Below are 9,935 nucleotides of genomic sequence, written 5' to 3'. Positions count from 1 at the left end.
CCCCACTCTGCCCCACCCAGTCCCCCGCCCGGTCTGGCTTCCCCTCCTGGCTGGGGAAGCAAAACCACACTTAACTCTTCCTATCCCGGACCTCCTCATCTTTGGGGAAAAGAGGCAGAAGAGAGGTGGGAGGAACCCCACCCCAAATTTCACTCTAGGCCCTTTCCAGAGTCCCAGTTTCCAGGGCCTCACCACCACCAAAATGACCTCAATCCTAAATCTGAGCTTCAAAGCTGGGCTTTCTCCTGAATACTCAGTCCTAACTCTGGATCCCCAGTACAGGTCCCCAGTCCCAGAGAAGCCGGAGAAAGTGGAAGAGGCCAGTTGAGAAGACGGAGCCTGCTGAGGGGTGCGTGGCAAGTTGGGACTGGGTGGACCCCAGGTCCCAGTCCTGCCGCTCCCCTACTATGTGACAGATAATACATCTGCTACTACTTCTCTGGGCTTCAGTTTCCTCATCTGGCCAGAGTGGCTACCAAGACATGGGGACTGAGCTACTCTGCTTGGTCTCAAGGCAGTTGCTCACTGGTGGGAAAAACATAGGAAGAGGCAAGACCAACCACAGTGGCTAAAGGGCAGTATAGGACCCTGACCTGGCAAATGAATTCCAAATGGGTTCCAGAAGCCTGGGAGCTGGAGCATAATCAGAACACAGTGGTTGAGTCCAAGGGATGGTTTGGGCAGTGAAGGAGCTCTTGTCTTGAAGACCAGTGACCTGGGAGGGGGGCCCTCCAATGTTTCCACAGCATCCTGGGCCTCCCTCGAGGACCCTTCCTCCCAAAAGTGCTGTGGGGACAGAAGGGGCCAAGTCTTGGTTATCTGTGTCCCCAACAACGGGCCCAATGCCTGGCGCACAGGAGGCGCTCAGTGTTTTGAAATGAACAAATGCATCTGGCCCTGCCATTTTCAGGAGAGTGACTCTGGGCAAGTTACTGCATTTCTTTCAGCCTCAGTTTCCTTATCTATAAAATGGGGATACTGCATTGATTAAGTTACAAGCATTTGAAGGGAAGGTCCTTAGAAGAAGTAGAGTGAGGGACTTTATAGAAGTGCCTTATATAGAGATAGAGAATTCACTCATCCAACAAATATTTATTGAACACCTACTATGTGCCATCCACTGCTCTAGACACTAGGGTACAATAGTGAATAAAACAGACAAAAATCCCTGTCCTCTTGGAGGTGACATTATAGTGGAGGGATATAGGCAATAAATACACAACATTACAGTTAGTCAGAAGGTGGTAAGCACTATGACAATAAAAATATAAAGCGGGACCTATATGCTTTCACCTACATTCTCAGGTTGGTCCACAAAACTACCTCATGGGTCGGAGCGTCCCCGTTTTACAGGTGAGGCTGACTTTCCCAAGACTAGACAGTAAGTAATAGGCCAAGCTCAGACTTGGACCAGGCAGCCTGGTCCAAATCCAAGATGTGCTTCACTATCTCATGCCACTTTGGCGGGAGGCGTGGGAGGTGCTGGGGTGGACTGGGGCCCAGAGGAAGTCTGGACACAGGCTGGGCAGAGGCTGGGCAGAGGTGAGGCGGGGAAGTGTGCGAAGAAGGGCAGGCCGGGAGACATGGAGAGGAGACAGGAGCTGGGGCTGCATGCGATGGGGTCTGAGGGGTAAGATTCTGGCTGCTTGAGAAGGCTGGGGTCAGGAAGGAGAGAAGAGGGGCATGGAGACCAACAAGCAAGGACGCAGAGGCGCCGGCCTGGCAAGAGGCAAGGCAAACGGAGTGGGCTTAGCAGAAGGATGAGACCAGGAGGGATTCCAGAGGCAGACTGACTCATGCAGGGAGTAGGTATGAGGACCTGTTAGCCCTGTTATCGGACAGTAGGGATCCGCGTTCCCTTGTGGATCCTACACAATAGCTCTACAAGGTACATACCCGCAATTAGCCCCATATGACCCACGAGGAAAGGCGTTCTTTTAAGGCAGGGTCTCTCTACTCTGGCTCTATTGATACCAGATAATTCTTTGGTGTGGGGAGTGTCTGTGCACAGGGGGATGTTTTGCAGCATCCCTGGTCTCTACTCACTAGATGCCAGTAGCACCTCTGCCCCTCAGGACAATTGAATATGTCTTCAGACATTGCCAAGTGTCCCCTGGGAGGCCAAATCTCCCCCAGTTGAGAACCACTTGTCTAAGGTCCCATGGTTGAGAGCAGAACTGGAATTTTAACACAGGCTGTCCTGACTGAATGCCAAGATGGTACCCTCAGGCTGTAATCCTGGACAGGTGGGGTGGGAGGGAGACCTCAAACGGGTCCTAGGCCATTGGGGAGCCAGTTCTACTCCCCCATAGGGCTGGTAAGGGGTGACTTTTGGAGGCGGGTCTAGGGAATGGGGTGATTTGGAGAGTCAAGGCCATGGTTTGGGAATGCCTTTACTGTGACTTAGTTCTTGAGGGAGGGTCCCTGTCTTGTTCATCCTTTGATCACAGGGTCAGGACGAAACAACTGTTAAAGTGCTGAGTCACTCATGCCTCATGCACAGGTGATGGTCATAACCTTGAAAGTGGAAGGACTTGCCTGTCCTTTAGGTGGCTGCCATGTACCAGGCACCGGGCTAGGGGCTGCCTGGAGGGCATCCTATTTCATTTTCACCTCAGCCTTACTTATGAGGTAGGTAGGATTATCTGCATTTTATATGCCAAGAACCCAAAGCTCCGAGAGGTTGAGTGATTGGCCTGAGGTTGCACAGCAGAGTAGACTGCCTTCTTCCCACCCAGACTCAGCAAGGAGGAATGATGCAGGTTCAGAGCGATTAGCTCAGTTTAGCTCAGTGGAGAAGGCTCTTAGAAGGAGCGGGTGATCAAGAGCCATTTGTAAAGCCAGAGAACCCCTCATCTCACCCGTAAAACCCAACATACTAAATGACAGAGGCAAAGTCTCTCTAGTAGTAAGGTTTGGGGGCCCCTGCCTGGTGACCTTTTGCCTCCCATGCAGGAGGCCTCCAGGGCTCTGGGGAAGAAGCCCCTCTCTTCACAAATGCAGAGGAGAAAAGACCTGCCCAAGGTCACACAGCCGGGCCTGCCCAGAACCCCCCAAATAGCACTCGGACCACATGTCACACTGTCACAAGAGACATCACTGTGGGCAGATCTGAAGGGGCTAGCCCATCTTAAGGGACCCGCATGAACGTTACTAGGATGGGCGGAGGCTATCAGCCAGAGTGGCGGTCTTCCCTCACTGCTCCAGCCGGGCCAGAAACGGCTGGATAACACCTGGCACCTGGCAGGGCTCTCCCTGGCGACCCTTTCACAATCAAGATCACTAACTTAATCCTCTCAAGTCTCTCTGAGGTGCACAGAGCAAGCACTGTGACCCCCCTAGTACACATGAGGACATTGAGGCTGGGCCCCTTGCTCAATGTCACACAGCTGACAAGTGACAGAAGCAGGCCCGAAACTCTACGTCTGCCTCCAGGTTAACTACACCCACCTCGCTTCCGCCCAGACCCCAAGAAGACCAACCCCAGCAGCAAAATCCTGGAGGCCAGTAGCTCCTTCCCACCATCCCAACCCCTCCCCCATGCTGTTATCAGCGTTACCTGATAACCAGTTGGCCCACGACCGTGCCCCCCCCCCCATGAGTCTCAGGCTCGGAACGGTCACAATGCACACTACAGGACGCAGTCCTGCCACAATACACACCAGGGCAGAGCCAGTGGAACAGAGAGGCAGCAGTGACATCCCCTTCTCTCCTTTCCATCCCCCAGCTTTGGCCCCGCCCGACCTGGTGGAGGTGGGGGAGGGCAAGTAGGGGTGGGAAGGGGCGGGGCAGCGGAGACGTGGGCGGGGCCATGTGGACGCGCCGCACCGCCCCCTTCTCCCCACCCCCCTCCCGCACAGCAGTTGGAGCTGTCGTCCTGGAGGCGGGCGGCGCTGCCGGAGGCGGCTGACGCAGGCGCCGCGTGTGGGCGGCCGCCTGCGAGTCTGCATGTGTTTCTGTGTGTATGTGTGTGTGTGTGGTTGCTGGGGCCTCCCTGGACTCCTAAATGGGGGTTTCCTCTCCCTGTTGCCAAGGAAACAAACAGAAGCGCCACAACTCCAGGCAAGGGGCTGGAGGAACGGGTCCACAAGCCCCACATCCCTGCACGCTTCCAGGAAGTGAGGCAGAGAGGGTTCCCCTTTCACCCTCCCCACGTCCAGGTGCCGGGCAAACGTTTGTGGGGCCTGAAACCAGAGTGGTCAGCTGTCCGGGTTTGCCGAGCCCTGGGGAGTTCCCCGGTACAAGGCCTTTCTGTGCTAAAACCGGGCCAGTCCCCGGCCAGCCGGGACAGTTGGTCTCCCCAGGAGTCCGTCCAGTTTCTGTGGGCGGCCCTCTTTTAAAAATATGAGGCTATCTTTTACAAATTTTACAGGGGCACATGGCAACGTGGCCACGTGGCAGGGCAGGCTCCTCACTGGGTCCTGGAAGGGCCTGCGCAGTGGGGGCTCTGCAGCTTCACCCGCCTTAGCTTCCTGATAAATAAGCCCGTCCCCAGCCCCTGCAATCCCCAAGCTCCTCAGGCCACAGGAGTCAAGTGGGAAAGAACTCTTACGGGAGGATGGTGGTGAAGCAGGAGACGTCCGGATGGGTGGGGCGGAGCAAGGGGCACTTTCTGGAGAAGTGGCGGATGGCAGGTGGCTAGGCATGGGCTCTGCCCCATCAGGAGCGCCTGGAGGGAGGGACTGTGGAATGGGGAAGGGACTGCCCAGCGCCAGCGCTTCATTCGTTGCGGGGAAGCCAGAACTTCGGAGCTAGGGGGAGTCTTGCGGCATCCTGCAGGCATCCTGCAGGCATCCTGCCGGCCAGCCGTTCACTTCGGGGCCTGACTCTGCCCAACTCCCAGATTCCTCTTTGCCCCGTAAGTCCAAAGCTTACAGGGCACCCTGAGAATCCACCTTACTTTGGCCCTTGACCCCTGAGGGGCTCTTTATGACAGGGACAGGTAATGGGAAAACCACTGGAGGAGGGGTGGGGCAGCGGGGCCTGGCTGGGAAGGACAGGATGCACAGGCCCAGGGAGGGGCCCAGGGGGCATCTGTTTCCTCTTGGCCATGGTTCCCTCCATTCTACCCCCAGCAGAGATGAAAATGGTGCTGGCTTCCTGAAGCAGAGCTTCCTGGCCTGGGGATGGACCAATACGATGTCCATCAAAACATCCCAGTTCCCTCACCTGTCTCCCCCTGCTGCTTCAGGGAGCTGAGCTCAGGCTTAGGGGTGGGGGTATATTTCCTGTTGGGGCAGAGAGGTGAGGTCCTGGGGCTCAGTGAGCACCAACGATTGCCAGGAGTGATAACCAGGCTGGGTTCCCAGTGGGATGGGGTCGGGGAGAGGCAGGGGACCGTCTGGCTCAGGGGTCGGGTCTCACTGAGGCACCTTAGAGGCTCTGGGTGGAGGATGAACCATGAAGGGCAGAACACAGCGGGAAAGTGGGATGAAGGGAGAGATAAGGGTGGGTAAAGGGAGGAGATTGGTGGGGAGCTAGTACCACGAAGGAGGAAGAACTGAGTTTTGAAGGGGTTGGGAATCACATCTGGAGTCTAGGCCAGGGGGCCAGAGAGTGGGGAGCTGGGCAGAGGGGAGGCCCAGGAATTGAGGAGAGGGGCAGCTGCCCAGGCAGACGCCAGCCAGCGCTCCAGCCCCAGATCCTGGTGGGGCAAATATTTACCTGGCAACGGTTGCTAAGCAGAGAGGAAGGAGGAGGGAGGCCAGTAGCTGGAGGCCTTGGAGGCTCCTCCCCATCCCTCACAAGAGACAGCTTGGAGGTTGAGTGAACCACCGGTACTGGCCTGGTAGGCCCAGGAGGATATAGCTGACTATGTCCCTTCATGTATCTTGGGGTCACCTCTACCCACCCAGCAGGCCAGAAGGCTGGGCGAGGTGGAATTTAATCCCTGGGCTGCCAGGCATTTTTCCCCCACCCCCCCACCCCACCCCCAGGACAGCTCTTGGCAAAACACCCACTTCCCAATCCGCTGGTCGGTGGGGGTGGAAAGGGGGAAGGTCCAAAGAATCAGGATACAGTGAGGACAGAGATGCTGAAGGAGGGAGTCAAGATGTCCAGGAGACGGAGAATGGAAGAGAGGATGAGGTTGCTGAAAGGAGGGAAAGGAGGGAGTCCATCAGAGGCCGTGAAGGGGCAGGTGGGGGTTGATGGGCCCAGAGAAGAGGGGTCCTCAGGGGCACTCCCTGCCCTGGCCCCTGGGCAGAGGAGGGGGAGGGGCAGAGGAGAGGAGGGTGTGCTCTGATGGAGCCAGATGTGGCCCATGTGACATGGGCTGTCTTTGGCATGGGCACAGTGGGCAGGATGAGCCTCCAGGAAGGATTAGTCAGAAGCTGGGAGGGCGGAGGAGAGCTAGTCCAGGACCCCCAAGGAAGCAGATGGGAGCTTTGGGGAGGCTGGAAGGGCTCACAGCCTGCGAGGGGGAGCGGGTAGGGCCATGGGTTGCCCTCCCCAACCACCCTTCAGGTTCCCATCCATTCCCCTGGCAGAGCCTCCATTTCCATGTGCAGAAAGACACCCCTTCCTAGGGCCCAAGATGTGTCCATCACACAGGGGGGACTCACAGGTCCCCTTCCTTACCCACCTCCTCAGGGTAAGGTCTCTGCTCTGCAGGGCTTCTCCCTGGGGGTCCACAGGTTCTCACCCTCTGCCACAGGCCCTCTGGAAATTGGGGCACAGAAATGGGAAGGCACAGAGCGGAAGCTGCTGGGGCCGAGAGGAGGGTCCTGGAGCCCCAGCTTCCCGGTGCTGATGGGGGTTCTCAAAGGTCGAAGGGTTGGTCAGAGTGGCTGCCACCCTGAATGGGGGCAGACAGAGGGCTGTCACTGTGAAGCGACACCAGAGGAGGGACTTCTCCAGGACCCCATAACAACATGAGCTGGGCCAGAGGGGTAGGGCACCCCAGAGCAGACCTGAAGGGTGGGCCAGGGCACAGCAGGTAAAGAAGACCTCTAGCAACAGAACGAGGGACCCCTGGAGAGCCCGGTCCAAGCTGGCAACCAAAAGAGTGTTGTTTTCCAAACTCCCATCGGAAAGTTTGAAAAATATACATGGAAACATGACTCACTGCCCCCTCCCCACGGCCCCCCTTTCCTGGTTTCTGTGATTTTTCTCCCAAGAGTTAATTCAAATCATATTCTCACAGAAACCAAGCTTAATGAGGGAGGGCAAAGAGCAGCTGAAGGAGGCTGAGAGGCGCCACGGGAGGGGCCGGAGATGGAGAACTGTGCTGGGCAGGGCACACAAGGCTGCAGGGATTGTCCCCTGTGGTCACCTGGGGGGGGGCGTTCAACTTCCAAACACCAGCCCAAGTGAAGGGTGGGTGTAGACTCCACTCACACCAGTCCCTCCGAAACTGGGATGGCCACCACATCCCAGGCCGAGAGCTGGCCTTCTGGCCTCCTCTTTGGAACCCCACCCAGGGCCACCACTGAGCCAGGGGCTGGGAGGGGGTGGTGTGGGGAGCTCTCTGAACTCAGCCATCTCCACTGCTCCCCCCACCCCCGAGACTTTTGTGGAACAGGCAAGGGCACACCCGTCCCTTTGAGCTAGGGAGTGTCCCACCCGACAGGGTGTCTCTGGGCCAAGAATTCCCAGCTTGTCCCTCAGAGGGGGACTGGGCCAGGATGAGTGGCCCTTCCACTCCAGAGTTCCTGGAACAGGACTCTAGGCATTCCCAGGGGTGATTCCAGAGCTTCCATACTCGCCATCCCTCCTTGGGTGTCCCAGATGGAGTCTCCAGGCCTCCCCAACTCCCTGCCCCCTCTGCTCCTCCTTCCTTAGCCTCTCCCTCCAGCTCCCTAGGCCAGTGAGTCCCCAAGTCCTGCGGGGTCTACCTCCACAATCTGTCTCCATTCTGCACACTGCCTCCAGCTCCCGTCCGCTCACCAGCACCCCTGGGTGACAGCAGGCGCCTCCCTGCCTCTTCCCTGCCTCCGTTCCAATCCCTTCTCCTCCCTGAACCACAGCCATCTTTCCAAAATGTCACCCTCCGGCATGTTTCCACCAGACTTCAGACTAACAGAGCATCCCACTGTATTCGGGACGGGGTCCAGATCCCGTGAGTGGGCTTGTCAAGCCCTCCACGACCAGCCGTGCTCAGTCTCCGGCCTCCACCCTCAGCCTGCGGATCCCAGCAATCGCGACCTCTCGCTTACGTCTAAGCTAACTCCACACACTTTACCGTCTGACCAACTCCTCCTCATGCCCCAGGCGCAGCTACAGGTGCCACCAAGACTGGACCGGGTGTCGCCGTTAAGCCAACACCTTTCGTCATCCTGTAGTGACGCTGTCTGTACACCTCTGATTCCCCCATTAGGGGAGCGCCCTGAGGGTACAGGTTGGGGGGTCTGGCCCGCCTGTCTTCCCAGCCCCCAGCACAGCGCCTCGGACACGGGAGGGGCTCTGTTCACGCTTGTGTTGACCATGTCACCATGCCTCCATCATGAATCAGCACCCTCAAAGTGCTCAGCGTCTCCCTCCACTTATTCCACACCCCACTCTTCAGTGCCTGATGCGAGCCTCCCTTTCCTCCATGCGGCCCTCACTGCCTGCCTTCATCAGAGCAGTACATGTGCCCTGACTCCACGTGTCTCCACACCCAGCCCGGGGTACACCGTCCCACCAGCAGTGACAACAGCTACTGTTTATACAGCACACACTATGTGTCGTGGCTTGTTCTAGGTTCTTTCCATTCATGGCTCATTTGATACCTAGAGCAGGAGCTAACGAGAGCTTGGCCGGAGAACCTGACTTGTCTGAGGGATCAGGACAGACCTGTCCAGGAGCCCGAAACCCCGCAGCCACTGCGTGTACCGGAGATGGGCATAGGTTAGGCCCTTAATGACTGTTTATTGAGGGAAGAAACAATACAATCACCTGCCTTTATAGCAGGTTGTGTCACTACTGAAACATTATCTCCGGGCAGCCCCGGAGTAAGCATAGCAAGGTCAATATTCTCATTTTATAGAGGACTTAGTCCAGGTGAGCGGGAGGAATGAGATTTCGCCTCACAGGTAGTAATGAGATTTCATTCAAACCTCCAGGGCTGTGCAGAGGGTCCTGTGTGGTCCAGGACAGGGGGCCGCTGTGCCGGGGGCTGGGGAAGGGGGTTACTGGAGCGTTTTCAGGGGTCAGGGCTGGGGGGAACCTCGGAGACCACACATCCAGTGGTTTCAACTCTCACTGGGCATCAACCCCACTTGGGGGAGGGGGCTTTCCAAACTGCCAGCGCCCAAAGCCTCAGATATGTTGATTCAGTAATTGGTCTGGGGTGGGACCTGGGCCTTTTCAGTAATCACCACTTCACTCTGTCAGCTTATAGATGAAGCAGCTGATGTGAGCAAAGTGGGAATTATGATAACAGCTAACAACGCACGATGCCACACTGTTCTAGGTCTTGCAGGTATGTTACCCACCTGACCGTCACCAGGACCCTGCACTGAAGGCACTTACTGTCGGCTCCGTGCTACGGTGAGAAAACAAAGCACAGTGGGTCCCAGGTCACACAACCAGTAAGTGGCGGAACTGGGATTCAAACCCCAGAGACCTGGCTTCGGAACCCACACTCCCGACCTTGACCCCACAGCTGTCAACTCCAAAGTCGCAAAGCAGCCAGTGGAAGAGCCAGGCCTGATCCCATGTGTCTGGGCAGAAAAGTCCGGAAGCCAGTGAGAGTGGGTAAACTGAGGTCAGAGACGCCACGGCCCAAGTGGGAGGCCTGGAGGCTCCTGACGGGGCTGAGTGGTGCGGGGGCTGGGCAGCGGGCACCTTCTCCCCAGGGCCACCCTTCACTGGCCTGCCTCCCTCCCCTCCTGTAGGGGAGCCCGGACCAGCCCCAGCTGAGCTGTCACCCTCCCTGAGCTAATTGATGCAGCCTCCTAATTGCTGATCACAAGGAGGCAATTAAGCCCAATTAGGGAGCAAGAGAATTCGTG

Source organism: Rhinolophus ferrumequinum, chromosome 22 (genome assembly GCF_004115265.2).
Source record: "Rhinolophus ferrumequinum isolate MPI-CBG mRhiFer1 chromosome 22, mRhiFer1_v1.p, whole genome shotgun sequence".
Lineage (NCBI taxonomy): Eukaryota > Metazoa > Chordata > Mammalia > Chiroptera > Rhinolophidae > Rhinolophus > Rhinolophus ferrumequinum.
Note: the sequence above shows the minus strand (reverse complement) of the source record.